Source organism: Ahaetulla prasina, chromosome 3, assembly GCF_028640845.1.
Source record: "Ahaetulla prasina isolate Xishuangbanna chromosome 3, ASM2864084v1, whole genome shotgun sequence".
Classification (NCBI taxonomy): Eukaryota; Metazoa; Chordata; class Lepidosauria; order Squamata; family Colubridae; genus Ahaetulla; species Ahaetulla prasina.
In genome coordinates this window covers 193,846,155-193,863,150 of record NC_080541.1, presented here as the reverse complement: position 1 = coordinate 193,863,150, position 16,996 = coordinate 193,846,155, and the positions used below count along the sequence as shown (strand labels likewise).

General features: G+C 39.4%; 1 long non-coding RNA gene across 1 annotated transcript in view; it reads left to right on the top strand.

Moving 5' to 3' along the window:
- The window catches only part of LOC131195323 (uncharacterized), a 39,289-nt gene that overhangs the window by 9,075 nt on the left and 13,218 nt on the right, over positions 1-16,996 (top strand). The window contains exon 2 of the long non-coding RNA XR_009154412.1: positions 14,045-14,115. This is a non-coding gene — a long non-coding RNA (uncharacterized LOC131195323). The remainder of the gene's footprint in view (positions 1-14,044; positions 14,116-16,996) is intronic.

Genomic DNA, 16,996 nt, shown 5'->3' with positions numbered 1-16,996 from the left:
GGTTTGTACATAATTTAGAGTGTTGCTTTGAGCATTATACCATGGCAACTTAATGTAAAATGAGGCTTCCTGTAACCACATCTATTTCTCAGACTCTGCATGCTCACAAAGACAAATATTCTATCCTTGATTTCACTTTGTATGTGTGTTTTCTGACCTTCATGTACAGCCAAAGTACATAACTTTTTCCATGCAAAGGGATATTCTTAGCCTTTGAGCGTTGATTGAGGCTCAAACTCCCAAAAATGGTAGGTGATTGATTGGTAGGTGCAATCAGAATAACATCTAATATTCATTTTATTTCATTGTGGGGGTATTTAAATACAAAAGTTATATTCTATGGAAGACAGATTTCATAAGGTGAACAGCCCAAAGGAATAAATCAGCACAAATGTAGAGGCTTCCAGAAGAGAAAATTGCTTGACAATACCCTTGTCAAGAGGCCAGTCTTTTATCACCATATGCTTCTGATAATCACAGAATACTATTTGGCATTTGAGGCATCAGAGGAAGAGAGCACTGGCAATTGACGATCATGGCTATTTGCCTCATGAGGCAATAGTCATTTTGCTCTTTGCATGCTTCAGCAAGATTTGATGGGTTTAGGGAAATTAAAACCTGGATTGCTTGTCCGAGCTGGCATTGGCTCTAGTATTGTAAGACAAGACCAGAAACAATGGATGAAAACTAATCAAGGAGCGAAGCAACCTGGAAGTAAGGATAAACTTCCTAACCAAAGGTGGTATTCAGCCGGTTCAGGCTGGTTCAGGCAAACCTGTAGTGGAAATTTTGAGTAATTCGGAGAAACAGCAAATCGCGCCACCAGCTGGCCCCACCCACCTTGCCCCACCCTGCCCTATACATCTTGCCTTCGCCACGCAGCCCAGCTAATCTTCGCGCCTCACCTGCTCTGCTCACCAAAGGTAAGCATGCAGCCCACTCACCCTTTGCCTTGGGTCGGGGCGCGGGGACCCGCCATTCCCCAGCTCCAGCCTTGCCCCGGAGCCTCTGCCTGCCTGGGTTGGGGAACATGCCATTCTCTGGCTCCGGCTTTGCCCTAGAGCCTCTGCCCACCTGCCCACCTCAGCCGGGTCAGTTAACGCACCATTCCCCCCCTCCGGCCTTGCCCCAGGCCTCCCACAGCATGCTGCGGCCCCCCTCTGGGTCTCAAACCGCCTCCCCGAGCTGAAGCAATTTATTCGCCCTACAGCCTGCTGTGCTAGGCTAAAGGGCCGTGGGGGGTGGTGTGGGCACAGGAGGGTCAAAGTGGTTTGGGAATGGATCGGATAGTTCTTTTTACCTGCAAGAAGTCCCATCTGGAAAGCACTGCAGTGGAGATCTTGCAGCCACTTCTTCCATCCCTTGCCGAGCCTTGTCTTCTCGTGGAGATGCTCCATCTGCTCTCCAGGTTGGCAGCTGCTTCAACATTGCTGCTGCTTCTCTGTGCCACAGCGCTGTCTGGATGAGACTTAGAGGAAAGCGGTGGTTCACAGCTGCTAAATTACACAAGACGCTCTCCCAGTAGAGTGGAGAGAAGCAGCCACTGTCCCAGAGAGCAGAAATTGAGGGGACCAGGCCCCAAAAGGCTGCTTGGTCAAGTCTTGCCACGTGGTGGAAGCCATGTGTGCACACATGTGTGGAAGCCGCACATGCAGTCTCACATTTTCAGCAAACCGGTGATGAAATTATTTGAAACTTACCACTGTTCCTAACAGTGAGGACAAATAACCATTGGAACAGCTTGCATTCAGAAGTTGTAGATGCTTCATCAGTAGAGGTTTTTAAGAAAAACCTGGACAGCCACCTATCTGAAATGATATATGATCTCCTGCTTGGGCAGGGGATTGGATTAGAAGATCTCCAAGGTGCCTTCCAACCTTTTTCTGATTGGTTTTTCAACTATGTCTTCTGAAGAGGAAGAAAAAGGAGAAGTACATTTGTATGATCAGTTATGGTAGGAGGCAATGGTGGAAGGTGTTGTGGGGTTGGGGATCCTAAATTTACTACTGCTTTCTTTCCCCCTGGGTGGGAAATGGGAGGGGGGAATGGGTATTTCTTAACTAAGCCGTTGTGGATTGCTTTTTCTTACCCTGTTGAGAGCAGGGATAAGCACAGGTTGATGTGGGCAGATGGCCAGCTATTGTTCCAGGGTTGGGATGCTAAAGTGAAGCATAAACATCATTGATTTCTGGATCATTAAACTAGAGCAGGGTTTAATGAGTCCTATAGCCACCGGGAATAGCTAAGAGCAAGTGGCAAGGAGAAAATATATATTGGAAAGATTAAAGGCAAGAAATACCATCCTGATGATGTAGGCAGGAGGAGCTATTGTGGAAAAGTTGGCCCTTTTGGGAGAAGGTTCACCATTAATCCTGTGCTCCCCCTCCCCCTCCCCCTCCCCCAAACTCTTCTTTTGCCTGTTTATTAGATATAAGATGATGACCTGGTCTATAGCTGCAGCTACTTAATGTTGGGAAGAAGTTAGTGGATTTCTGAATAGAGTGTTCAACTAGAAGATTTGCAAAACTTTTGTATTTCCTACATTTATATAGGAAATCATTTTCAAATTATATACAGATGATCTACCTACCTTCCTACTTACCCCCCTTCCATTTCCCACCCAGGGGGAAAGAAAGCAGTAGTAAATTTAGGATCCCCAACCCCACAACACCTTCCACCTTTGCCTCCTACCATACCTGATCATACAAATGTACTTCTCCTTTTTCTTCCTGTTCAGAAGACATAGTTGAAAAACCAATCAGAAAATGGTTGAACGACACCTTGGAGATCTTCTAGTCCAATCCCCTGCCCAAGCAGGAGATCATATATCATTTCAGATAGGTGGCTGTCCAGGTTTTTCTTAAAAACCTCTACTGATAAAGCATCTACAACTTCTGAATGCAAGTTGTTCCAATGGTTAATTGTCCTCACTGTTAGGAATGTTTGATTACTTACCTAATCAAACGTTAATTACATAAGATCAGGTTAAATTAATAATACATATCAAGTAACCTCAAATTTAGGACATATGTATCAGTTGACTCCAGAATGGGCTACAAGTAGTGATTGCTTCATTTAGCAACTGTTCACAGTTACAACAATAATAAAAAAAGTAACTTTAGAACTTTACAGATATGAAGAAAAACTCATCTTCATATTTCACAGATCTGTAAAGCAAAGGAAAGCTGAAGTAAGGACACAGGCACAGTTGTGGTTTTACTTAGCAACTGCTTTGCTTAACCGCTGATTTGCTGTGGCTAATTATAGTCACTAAATGAAGACTACCATTAATAAACTAAATATAATCTTGAACGAAAATAAATAACATGAATGGAAGATCACTTTTTATTGCTCAAATGTTGTATCAAATGTCAATAATTTTGACATCTTAAATAATCTTCATCCTTTCATCTGTTGTCCCCTTGAATTCCTTGCTGGAAAATGATCAGGCAGATGAGTTCATGATAATTCTGAATCCTAAATTAGAATCAATCAGAACATTAGCTTTATTACATTTATCTTCCACCTGTAATTCCCCTTTTCAAATTTGCCAAGTCTGTTTAAAGTCTCCAAGTATACTCTGTGTCCTCCCTGGGGATCCTAATACAGAACTGGACTTGTATTCTCCAAATTGCCTTGATAAAGTGCTAAATTTAGAAGACCAAGTCGTTCCCTAACTGGTTTACAGTATAAATAGCAAAAGGGAGGGTTCTTTCTTGCAACCATTGCAATCTCTGCTGGTAATTTTTCTTTTCTTTTCATCATACTAGAATCATCACATAACCCATAATATGTTAGCCTTTGAGGGGAATCATCTTGATAATTTAAACATTTCAGCCAGAAATCAGTCGACACATTTTTTGTCATAGTCTTAACACCACAGGAACTATCTGTACACGCAAATTTTTAAGAAGAGAATTTGATTTGGTCCAACATATCTATATTTGAATGCAGTGAAATATTTAACTAATACTTCATATTTATAATGTAAATAATGCAGATACCTGCTAGTGGATTCATTAAGGCCAAGAATGTCATGGAGTTCATTCTGTTTAAAGTTGACATGCATCTTTAACCAAAGAGGTAAATCTCTTAACCTCTTGTTTCATTTTTACATTGCTAATATTGACCTCAAAACTTTTTCCACATATGTTTCCATGTATTCCATCCATGAACACATCCTTATTTATAATGTGAGAAAGTTTGGAAGCTGATATCAGGTTTGGTTCAACATTATCTAAGTTTCTGCACACCTTAGAATTTTATAAATATGCTAAAACTAGTTTCATCTGTCTATCCCCGTGATGGCGAACCTATGGCATGTGTACCACAGGTGGCACGCAGAGCCATATCTTCAGGCACACGAGCCGTTGCCCTAGGTCAGCTCCAGCCAGCTGATTTTCGGCTGGCCTTGCCCATGCCTACTGTCCCAGGAGTCTCCATGCAGCCCGTTTTGGATGCCAGGTAAGTACAGGGCTTGTGCCGAAGCTCTGGGAGGGCAAAAAACGGGCCTCCCAGAAGTCTGGAAGTGGGCTGTTCTGGCCTCCGGGGGGGCTGGGGGAGGCCGTTTTCGCCTCCACAGGCTCCAGGAAAGTCTCAGGAGCCTTAGGAGGTTGAAAAATGGGCCTTACCAGGCCTACTGGAAGTATGAAAATGGCCGTTTCTGGCCTCCGGAGGGCCTCCAGAGGGCCAGGGGAGGCCATTTGCACCCTCCCCAGGCTCCAGGAAAACCTCTGGAGCTTGAGGAAGATGAAAAACAGGCCTACCGGAAGTCCACAAACAGGCCATTTCCGGCCTCCGGAGGCTTCAGGGAGGCCTGCTAGGCCCAAAACAGGATGTGGGGGGATGGGGCAGCACGGGAGGGTCACACACGCATGCGCAGGGTGTGGGGAATCACAGGGAGTTGCATGCACATGTGGGGGGGCGTGGCGCGTGGGGAGCACTTCATTGTAGGTGTGGATACATGTTGTACTTTCGGCACCCAAGGAAAAAAGGGTTCACCATCACTGATCTATCCCATTCTTCTTGTTTGCTTAAAATAACTTTGCATCTTTCATATACATTAGCAGAGTCAATTATGCTCAGGAGTTATAGTTCTTCATTGCCATATTTTGAATAATATCTACATCTCATGAAAAAGAAGCTTACACAATTACTTGATTTTATCTTTCCAAAGATAGCAACTGTTTTGCAGTGAAATCATTTTTGTTTTAGTTAGGCTATTTTCTTGGCTACATTAATTCTGTTTTACTTCTTAATTTCATTTCTCTTTGATTAGAGAATAAGACCCTGTTCTTAATGGGACATCCTTAGAACATTCCTTCATAGTAATCTTGTTGGTCTCTGAAACAGACTGTCTGAAATGTGATCATCTTACTAAATATAATTTTTTTTGCAGTATCTCATAAAAAAAATTGAAGGCGTTGGCCCACATATGATTATATCATATGAACAAAGAAAAATATCCTTCTTTATGATAACAGTGGTACTGTGAAATATGCATTATTTACCATAACAATTACTCCCTCCTCTTATTGGTATTATTATTGTGATAATAACTTGCCTTGTCCACTGAGAGCTTCTTCACTGGAGACAAATTCCTTGTGTGTCTAATCCCACTTGGCCAAATGAAGTATTCATTCATTCACTGATCTATATTCAAGTTGATCCTAACATTGTGATTTCTAGATTCCTTGGCATTCAAAGAAATCAATCTCATTTTTCTGTGATTTTGTCTAAAAAATATAGTAGTTTATTCTTATCTGTACTATTAGAACTTTCTGTTAAATAGGAAAATATCCAAAGTGACTGATAAAAGTAAACATATATGGAACTTTTCAGTAGCTCTGATGTTGAAAGCCCTGCACATTTGAAGATACAGATTTGGCTGATCTGCTGTACAAATGTTATTCTACACCTTCCATCACCATGTTTTTCTGCATCGACTAGGTTAGTCTAGAAACTGGTTAAGTTCTGTTTTCTCCAAATCAATTCATTATAACATTTTAAATCTTTTCTCTTGCCCTTTAGGAAGTTTCCTTTCCTTCCTTTCTTCCTTCCTTCCTTCCTTTCTTTCCGACTGACTTAATCTAGCAATACTCTTGTTGGCATCATGAGTGTTTTTGTATTGTACCTATTATTTGATGAGCAAATGAATTTTACCATCAGGGAGTATGTTGGCAAAACTGACTTTTATCAGGATTGGCTGATGAATCTGTTGTCCGGGAAATTATTGTTGATGGGCAAAATCATGCCCCAGGCTTACTATTTTTTTATTAAGCATAAACCAGCATTTTGACCTCTATACTGTATATAGAAGAGTGTTTTTTTTATGAAATAAGATACATGGCCACATTAAGAATCACTAAGAGAAAGATGGATTATTTATGGTACCTGGCCTCATATCAGAAGCCTCTCGAAGTGATAAATTAAGATTTCTAGGAAAAACTAAAGGCATTTGAATCATACTAAGCCATGATTTGTGCTTCATTTTAATTTTGTAGGTTTTACAACCTACATAGTGTACAAATAACCCAGTTATTTGTAAACTATAGGTTATTGCTTATTTTGCTGTGCAAATGCAGTCAATTGATTCAACAAACTATAATAAAGCAAATTTCAGCTGATTTTTCCCCTTTTTTCTAGAGGTGTAGAAAGAAGTCATAGAGATGTTAGCAATAGGTGAGGCCAATGCACACATACAATTTGCACATTGATTTCATACACCCCTTTTTTAGATGCAGGTCTGACATCAAGAGACATACAGTGTGGTGGGCTTTAATCCACAGTTGTGCCTATTCCCCCATTATGGACAGCTCTGCTGATCAATACTGCCATGTTAAGTTTTTAATATGGGACTTTAGGATTTTGTGACAAACATCTGTTAAGGTCATTACCTACAGAGATTTAAGAGAAATAACACATGTTCAAGTTAACTTAAGGACAAATCTAAATTTAACAACCTAGTAGACTTAGGGTTGTATTGCTCTGGCAGAGATAACTAGGACTAGAAAAAGAAATGTTTACTTCAGTTATTTATCAGTGCTAAATTTCAGCAATAATACCCATGTTTAACCTCCTATTCAGCAAGGCATTCTTTGCCCAGGGACTTGCTCATTATTGCGCCTTCTTAATAGGGTTACTGTGAACATAATGTGTGTTTGTGTATGTGTGTGAGAGAAAGGAAGAATTCTATGTTCACTTCAAACTGTTTTGGAAGAAAGGTATGAAAAAAAATGTAACTATGTGAGTTAATACATAACATTTCCAAAGTACAATATGTCTATATGCGTGGATATTAGTAATCATATCAATAATTGAGCCACAAATTGAGGAATCTTATATGATGCTTTGTATATGTATCTCGTATATACAGTATACACACACAAACATAGTTTTGTTACTTGGAGAAGCAAAGCTAATAGCTACTTTTGACTGCCTTTTTGTTAGAGGGGATACAGCAGGACATTTTGTCAGAATGTTGTATATTCACTTTGTTATTTCTTAGATTATTATCCTGACCACTGATTCACCTCTACAGTATTATGATCTCATTGTGCATTTTCTCTTTTCTACTTTGAGCAAAATTTTGGGATGGATGGATGGATGGAAGGAAGGAAGGAAGAAAGGAGAAGGAAAGAAAGAAAGAAAGAAAGAAAGAAAGAAAGAAAGAAAGAAAGAAAGAAAGAAAGAAAGAAAGAAAGAAAGAAAGAAAGAAAGAAATATTTCTATGGCTACAGCTCAGTGTTAAAATCTTCTGCACACAAATGAATTTCATATGCATGGAATTTATCTCCCACCATTAGTGACAACAACCACATGCTTGTGAAGGGCTGTGGGTCAAAGCCTATCTTGGTTTGATGTGCTATCAATCATTTTGCAGGCATCCACAGCACACATTCAAATCACTCTATTAATAGTGCATTGGCAAAAACAGTAGGCGTTGACATGCTGACACAGATAACTGTCTTTTTTGGGAGATGGAAAAAAGACTCCTGTCTGGGTTACTCTGAATGAGAAAACTGTTTATGATAAAAATTTCCTTTTGTGCTGCAAACAATAACCCAATTAAGATTAACCTGCAAAAAAAGAGGCAGGTTGTTGACTGAAATGACATTCACAACTGCAGTTCTTTTCATCAATATTATTATGGGTACATTCTATATACAATAGAAGCACATACAATGCATACAAACAAACACTTTGCAAAGCAATGTGAATCAAACTCTTATTTCAGTTTTGTTTGGTCTTTGTGGGCCACAATTTTTATTCAGTTTTTTTTTTTTAATTTACATTTATATCCCGCCCTTCTCCGAAGACTCAGGGCGGCTTACAGTGTATAAGGCAATAGTCTCATTCTATTTGTATATTTACAAAGTCAACTTATTGCCCCCCCAACAATCTGGGTCCTCATTTTACCTACCTTATAAAGGATGGAAGGCTGAGTCAACCTCGGGCTGGGCTTGAACCTGCAGTAATTGCAGGCTGCTGTGTTCTAATAACAGGCTTCTAACAGCCTGAGCTATCACGGCCCTTGTTTGAGATTGACCAACATTAGAAAGGAGAGTATTTTTTTACATTATTTTCCTTTCCCGTTGTAATAAAATAAAACAAAGTGGGGGGGGGGAAAACCATACTGAAAGGAGGAAAAAAACAGTACAACATCAATAGCAAAGAATCCACGCAGCAGGCTAGAGTGGGAATTTTAAAAAATGCAGGAAAAGATTAATTGCAAACCAGTTACATATCATTTGCAAGAAAACTGCTTTCCATGTCCATGTCATTACGTATCAGTATCAGTTTGAAGACACTTTATTTTTTTTTCATTATACGTTTCCTGATGCTTCTAACAACTGGTCCAACTTGCTTCACCTGCATAGCATAGTTAAATGCTATGTCATCTTCCACTGATTCTTTAGGATTGTGAGCTTTATTGTTTGGTACCAATACTTCTGAGTCAAGCAAATGTGGTTGCAATGCTGTATTACTATAAAGCAGGTGGGCAAGATTTTTGTCAAGAGTGGCAGAGCTTAGTGCCACTCCCTGCTGTGTCTCCAGTCTCTGCTAGCACATGACCTGCACAATCCATTCTGTTGAGCAATATCACAAGTTTATGCAGCCGAGAAATACAAATACTGCAATAGAAACATAGTAATTGATGTCTGTCTTTATTTGTGAAAACATCAATTTATTAAAACATTTGTCTACAACAAAATGCTCCCAAAATAATGGGATAGAGTAGATGGCTGTGGCAACAGTCAAACAAATAGAATATGATCAATAAGTAAGATTGTGTGTAGAGGGGAGAATAATGTGTAGTGTATTTAGCAACAGAAATTTTAGGCTGGGTTGTCATAAATTGAGGATTACTTTGTAATATGACATCAAACCATCCACTGTGACCAGTATGTGCAGGACTGGTTAACAGTGGTCTAAAACTGAGGTGTGTTGAGATCACAAATTTACTGACTGACTTTCAATCATTTTCAGTGTAACTACTTAGTCTTGGAGTAAAAGGGAGAGAGATGGGTAGGCTATAGAGGGCTTGGACACAGATCATGATATGAAGATAATAATAATAGTTTGAAGCTGATTTGTTAAGTGAAGCTCATTTACATTTGGCAAGCAAACACTATAAATATAGGATTGAACAAGTGTTTAAATATGAGTTTGCTCATTGCTACACCCCTCAAGAGAGAAATATTGGATCTGTATAATATTTTAATCTGAATGTCATCTGTGGTTTTTTTCCCTAGTGTGTTTTATGAATATAACAAATATGATTGTGAACTGGGTTGATGATTTAAAGGAGAAGGTATTTTTTCATGACTCAGGTCCCCAGTTAACATTTTGGCAGGCTGAGATCCAGAGTGGATAGATTTTATCAGGCCTCAAATATTTTTCACTGATTTCCTTTATATAGCAATTTGTCTGCCTCAAAATGGTGGACACAGGCTTGTAATTTTCAATATCTGAACCACTGAATTGTAGAGTAAGAGCTCCTGGTTCAGTTATGGCCCTAGAAAGAATAAGAAACAAGAGTGTCTTATTCAGGATTCTTAGTCAGGAACAGTGTGTGAAACTATTCCCAGGTTTGTTTTTTCTAATTCCAGTTCCCCCACCAATGAACCCCATGGATGGTTTCCAATTCTTCATAGACTGCAGCAGAAATGAATCAAAACTGCTTGAGCAGATATCTAAAATTATAAAAAGAACTCATGAGCTGAAGAGCAGGAAACAAAGCAGAAAAGTGTATTCTGGTTGTGGAAACTGAGTGATTTATGTGTGTGTGTGCTTGTCTTTCTTCTTGGTATTTGGATAGTCATCTAGTTATGATAGTTAGAAGAAGCCAGATGGTCATGTTTGATTACCCAGGGCTTTTGTTTTAATCTGCAATGAAACCATCAATCAATTACTGTAACCACACATTAATTGGTTAATTGCACGATCAGTTGTCAATGCCTTGTGTTGTAGTATTTCTCTGTTGAATCCTTACTGCTGATCAGTAAAGGAACTCAGCATTGGGCACACTATCCCAGTTTAAATGAGGACGGGAAAGAGAAGTGCAATGTCTGGGGACTAAACCATGTGACAACATTACTGAGCTGCTCTTTTAAACAGGCACTTGGAGATTGTAATGGTAGGGGAATGACCTTGAGAACCAGAAGAGCCTTAGACTAGACAACTCTCATACAGAAAGCGTCCACAGAGACAAAGAGGACATGGGAAGCATTTCAGAAGAGACTAGACTCTCGTTAGTTTTCCAGAGAGTAAAAGGAAAGGAGGGAAGAATATTTTCAGATTTGCCAAGAATCTGTTAATGTAATCTTTCAATAAAGGAACTGATATTCACTATTGTATGTCTTGTCTGGACTACCTCAAAGGGCTAATATCAATCTTGCAAGTCTGAAAGTATTCCTTAGCATCTCGATGAGTGGCAATAATGGCCAGTCTTTTCTGGGATTGAAAACTAAACTGGGCTTGGTGGATATTTGGAGGAGATGTTACCAGAAATCCCAGGGATGTAGACTACATTAAGAAGCAGAAAACCTCTCAGAGTAAGGCAATAGCAAACAGTGTCCAATCATCAGTAGCCAAGCTTGGTTTGAGGGCAATAGTACTTTTCCTTTATTGTATAATATTGCAAAATAAAGATAAAGATCTTTCAGTTGTGACACTAAGCTGTGGCATGAAAATGTAGGCAGAAAAATGCCTCCTATCCAATATTGCAGTTCCCAGTCATCCATTGAAATGAAATACTCACATTGCACATGGATTCTTTCTGGCTTCCTCCAAGGAACAGATTTTACACCAAAGGTGCCATTTATGCTTTTTACCAGTAGAAAAGTTGCTTTTATTAAACATTTCCTCATTTCTTGTGGCTCCAGTCTTGCGCTGAAATTCCAAAGTTTACTCATTTATTTTTTTTAAGCATGCCTTTTAAGTTGTACAAAGCAGCAGGACACAGGAATACTTTTCTTGATACTGCCAAACAGCACTGAACAGGAAGAAGCTGTCATCTATTTTTGCTTGTTGATCTCCTTGGGTCAATTACTGGCTAGACAAATATGCTTGTGTAATCCCATGGTGTGATGGGGGAGCAGAGAGGTTGCAAATCATTTCATTAATACTGGAAACCTGGTTGGCTATACATACACGCCTTGGTTCATGTTGCTTTGAACTCTTTTGAGGGGACACTAAAGTTTCTACTAATCCCTTCAGATACCTAGGTCTGGTGTAGATCACATCTTTAGTATTAAATGTTTAACACTAAGATCTCTGCACTGATTGCAATGACTACCTGAAAGATGACGAACATAAATCCTTGGCATAAGAACGCTGACAAGCCCAGCCAAATTTTACAAATTTGTGAAATCTCTAGTGAGATACCAGTGATGTTAACAATAATCTCTATCCTATAACAACCAACTAATACAGTAAGTGCTTTCACAGTATCTGGATCAGTGGTGGGTTCTAACTAGTGTTACCACCGGTTCGCTTCGCTCACACACTTTGCGTGTGATTGGCATGCCAAACTTGTGCTTCGCGCAAGTGCATTAACTGGCTGAACAGCTGAGGCATTACAGTCTGCTCAGCCACATCTTTCAGCTGGGCTAAAAATGGAGGAATAAAGGTAGGTATAGCGCAGGGGCAGGTGGGAGGGCCCAGAATACAGTATGAGCCAACCGCTTCGCTGTCACTTCAACATCTCCGCTACTGGCTCCCCTGAACCGGGGAGAACTGGTAGCAACACACCACTGGTCCAGATGCTGTAGGGGCTGGGATGAGGAGAACAAGCTCAAACTAGCAAAATTAAATGGCTCTGGACTTTGGAGGCTTCCTAGATCTGGGAACTAACCTTTGGTATTGAATAGAGTGGCACTTCCCCAGAAACAGTTGATGCACAACTATCGTGTTTCCCCAAAAATAAGATCTGATCTTATTTTCTGTTGACCTACAGAATAAGTGCCAGGGCTTATTTTGGGGGGATGTCTTAATTTTTTTTTGATGTACCCTTCAGGGCAGCTCAGCATCCCAGAGAAGCTGAAAATGGCGCTTAGGCTCCAGCCTCTGTTGCTGCAAAAGGCATTGCTGGTGCTCTCTGAGCATACTTGAGGCCAGCAAGCAGGCGCGATTGGAGCCACAGCTGCAACTGTGCATGCGTGAGTGGCGATACCACCACGAGGTTGATCCCATCGTGATGAGCCTTGCGGCATCCTGCTATTTGCGGCTACACTGACAGGATGAACCTTGTGACACACAATGGCACAACAAACCTTGCAGCATCCTGCCGTGAGAGGCTGCACCGGTGTACCAACCTTTGCAAAGACTCATTTCTGGTGGAGTTTGGGGGAGAGAAACAACCCAGGAGGTCTGCTGCATTTGCTTTCCTTGTGTGCAGCTAAAAGTTGGCAAAAGGCAGGAAGGTGAAATGCCAAGCTCAACCCATACCCACACCTTGCATATTTACCCCACTTTCTCAGCCTACTACCCAAGTGACCTTCCCCTCCTGTTGAGGCTTTAGGAGTACCTCACAAGCGAATTCACCCACCATTTTGCCGTGAGCCATCCCACTCCCAAATGAGGGCAAAGCTAAAGCAGGTTATATCCGGTTCGGGTGAACCAGTAGTTCTGGTTGTATGGGAAGTTCTGTCCACCTGCCCGGACATCATCATGTCCTGTTTTTGATGCTCTGCGCATGCACAGCTCTCGAGAGCACCTGCACACACGCACTTATATTTGCGAACCGGTAGCAAAGGTAAGTGACTACCACCCCTGGCTGCTGTGCCATTTTGCTGGTTTCCCATCTCTCCTGGCCTATGGGAACTCAAGAGCAGGCCATGGATGCTTTGCGAGTTGACAGCATATTTTCAGGGCAGGTCATATTTTCGGGAAAACACTGTAGATGTACAATTTGCCTCTTAATCCTTTATACAAACCCATTTCATCTGCCAGTTGCATTCATTCCTAGATTGAAAGTCTTTACTCACTGTCAATCATGTTTTACCTCACTTCAAATTTTGGATTGTTGCAAAGTGATTTATATTGGGCTGCCCTCTAATACCATTGAGAATCTACAGCTGGTCTAGAATGCAATAGCACAGGAAGCTAGTGACTATAAAGCCCCATGACACAGGCCAGGTCTTATTTATTAATTAATTAATTTATGTATTACCCAGAGTCATTAGGAGTCAGATGCATTATCATCATCAAGACTATTTGTCTGCAATCATCTCTGTTCATTTCACAAAGTTTAATGATGAGCATGATCCCTATTAAATAATGCTATCTAATACAACTCAAGAATGTGGCTTTGCTATTGTGGTGCCTGTTCTATAGAACACTGAATATCTGAGTCTTCCCCCATATATTGGACCAGGTTGTGGGGTAATCCTGTTCTAATATTCTATTGACATCTGTGTTGAGTTTCTCCTGGTGCATTAGAGTGTTTTAATTGCTTTTAGATTTATTATTATTATTTTATTTACACAAAATGACAGTATACACAGCAAACGAGACAACTATGTTGGATTTTGTATCACAGAACACAAGTCGAACACTTTCCAAGCGTTCAGGACTGCGTGATGTATCAGCGAATTATGCAAGCAGATCCCAGTAAGGTGGCCTTCTGAAGCTGACCATTATTATTATTATTATTATTATTATTATTATTATTATTATTATTATTATTATTATTATTATTATTATTATTGCCTTCTGCAGCTGACCAATGGTGATCTTGTCAGCACCAATTGCTTTTAAGTGCTTGCCTAGGTTTTTAAGCACAGCTCCCAGTGTGCCGAGTACCACTGGAACCACCTACACTGGTTTATGCCAGAGTCTCTATTATTATTATTATTATTATTATTATTATTATTATTATTATTATTATTATTATTATTATTATTATTATTATTTATTGGTTATTGGTTATTCTGTTGCTTGTGAGCATTGAAAAATATGTCAAGTGGACTATCATAATTTATCAGTCTCCCTATTCCATCTACTCTGCCTATTAGGAGTATAGGCAGTTTTGACTTCCAGAAACCGCACTATACGCTTATCTTGTAATCTCATCAAAGAATTTATGGGAGCGAATGACAAAAAGATCACCTATAAACTTTGATATATGTCAGGAAAAATGAAAGAAAGACTTATAGCTAAGCTTTCCTCATCTGTAAATTTTTTTGAACCATTTCCCATACTGATCAGGAATTATCAATTAATTATATACCTGAAGACTGTCTGATTTGGGAAAACCATTGTAACCCTCTCTTTTCTCACAAAAGTCCAAAGACTTTTTCAAGATCCCTTTTCTATAGAAATTTCATTATGAATTTTAGGAATTTCCCCAAAGTCATAATCTGATCTTGATAACAAAAAGTCTCTTTCTGTTTTTATCTGTATAAAAGTTCTTCCCAAGCAATTCTTTGTTCCAGCTAGTGTCTGTGAAGGTCAAAGTGAATTTCTAAAGCACGGTCTATAAATAGTTCACCTGTAAACACTGCATAAGGCTAGCTAAATTAGATTTAACTGTGGGTAAGATGACCTTAAATTGGTAGAAACCTCTTTCATATCAACTCAGCTCACTTGCTCATGTAGCTCAGTGTTAATTGACTGGTTGGCTTTTCAGGGTCTCAAACAGAAATATTTTCCATCTAACAGCAAGATCGTTTTAATTAAGAAATGGGATTAAATTTAGGGAGTTTTCATCTGTGCTACACCAGATGTATTTTTGCTCCCCCTTAGTGGAAACTAGTGATGGGTAAATCTGAAAAGTTAAAATGCTAAATTTTGAACTGGCCTTGGGAAGCTCAACTTGTTTCATCTTCATTAAAATAAAAATAGAATTAAGTGAATCAAATATCAAATATTAGGATTATTTCTCATGTAGTTAATATTTAAGTGATGCAAGTTGTTTACAATTTTTTTGATGAACTTTGCAGCCTTTGGATTGGGAATTCCTATTGTATGGACCCTCTGGGATGTGAGGGTGAAGGAAGGGTATGATCCTAGCATTAATGGAATTTGAATTAGAAAATTAATCCTAGAATAATTCTAGAGCTGTCAGGCATATATATCTTTGCTAATAAAGGGATGATTGATTATTGATTGACATAACTGAAAATCCCCCAAATCCCCAATGAATTACATTTAAAGTCTTCCACCTCTGATTCTGTGTCTCAGATTGAAGCCACCATATTCTCCATCAGTGGTCCAGAAAACCATGGCAACAAAACGTGGCATTTTTTCTTTTGGAGTTGCCTACATTTGACAATGAGTTACATGTTCATTTGATTTTAGACTGATTTTAGACTGAGGTCTATTCTTGGTTAAACAACAGTATAAAAAAAAGCAAAAATAAAATGTCATTAAAATTTAAAACTAGATTGAAAATGTGATTAATTAATGAGTTACTTCTGAGATATTAAGCAACATTTCTCTTTGGGTTACAGTAAATACTGTGGTATTTACAGTAAGTTTTTGAGAAGCTTTGGGGTTCACTTTCAATAGTGCAGAAGTGAAACTACAGTTTTGGTTTCTAAACTCAAAGAATTGTTTTTGGCTGACTCCACACGCATGAACTTCACCTGCTGTCTCATGAATGCATTCCCAGCTGGATTGCACACATAGAGGGATTTGATTTCCTTTCAGCCAGTGCTTGCTTGCTGTCTTTCATTTAACTCAGCTGTTTGTCTCACTGATCCAAAATGCCAGTTGGTATGTCCATGGTCCTGCTTTGGAAAATTAATCACCCTGGAGAAAGGAGGACCAGGTGGGTAAATTTAGTGACTGTCTGAGTTATTTAAAGACCAGGGGGAAAAGAAAGAAAAAGTTAAGGTGAAAGGTATTTCAGAGAGTTTATTGTATAGCTACCAGGAATTCTACATTTCCACAGTGCTTTCTTTAATGTGATTTCAAAAATGACCAACATAAAATTACAGCTGCTGTCCCATGAGGGCATTAAGTGAACTTCCTAGCTTCAAAGTGAGTTCTCATACAGTCAGAAGGTAGAGGTTGGCAGATTTTATAGGAAATAGCCAAAGAGTTTGGTGAGGATAACATGGCTAAAGCTTCTATTTATTCTCAGCATCCTGAGTAAAACTACACACCCGCTTGTAAAAATAAGGCAGGAGGAAGAAGGGTGTGTTCTTTAATAGCTAGGGAAAGTCTGGTCTGCTTTGATATGAAAGGCTCTACATCTCAAAATAGAAGCAGGAGAGGAATGGGAACAAAATCATCAGCTCAGTGAATTTGATAATGGCCGTAAGTGTCTGAACATGATCCTTTTTCCGTCTATGTCCTTGGCATTAAATTCACAACATGTGTCATTTTATTTTGGAATCAGTATTTTGCATTTAGCGTACAAGTGTTCGTCACATTTTGGAATTAATTGGAAAGCTACATGACATTTCAAGGTGAAAATTTCTGTAAGGCTATTCCCTGAAGAACATTATCTCCTTTTTCCTGTCTTCATAACAGTAAACAATCTTCA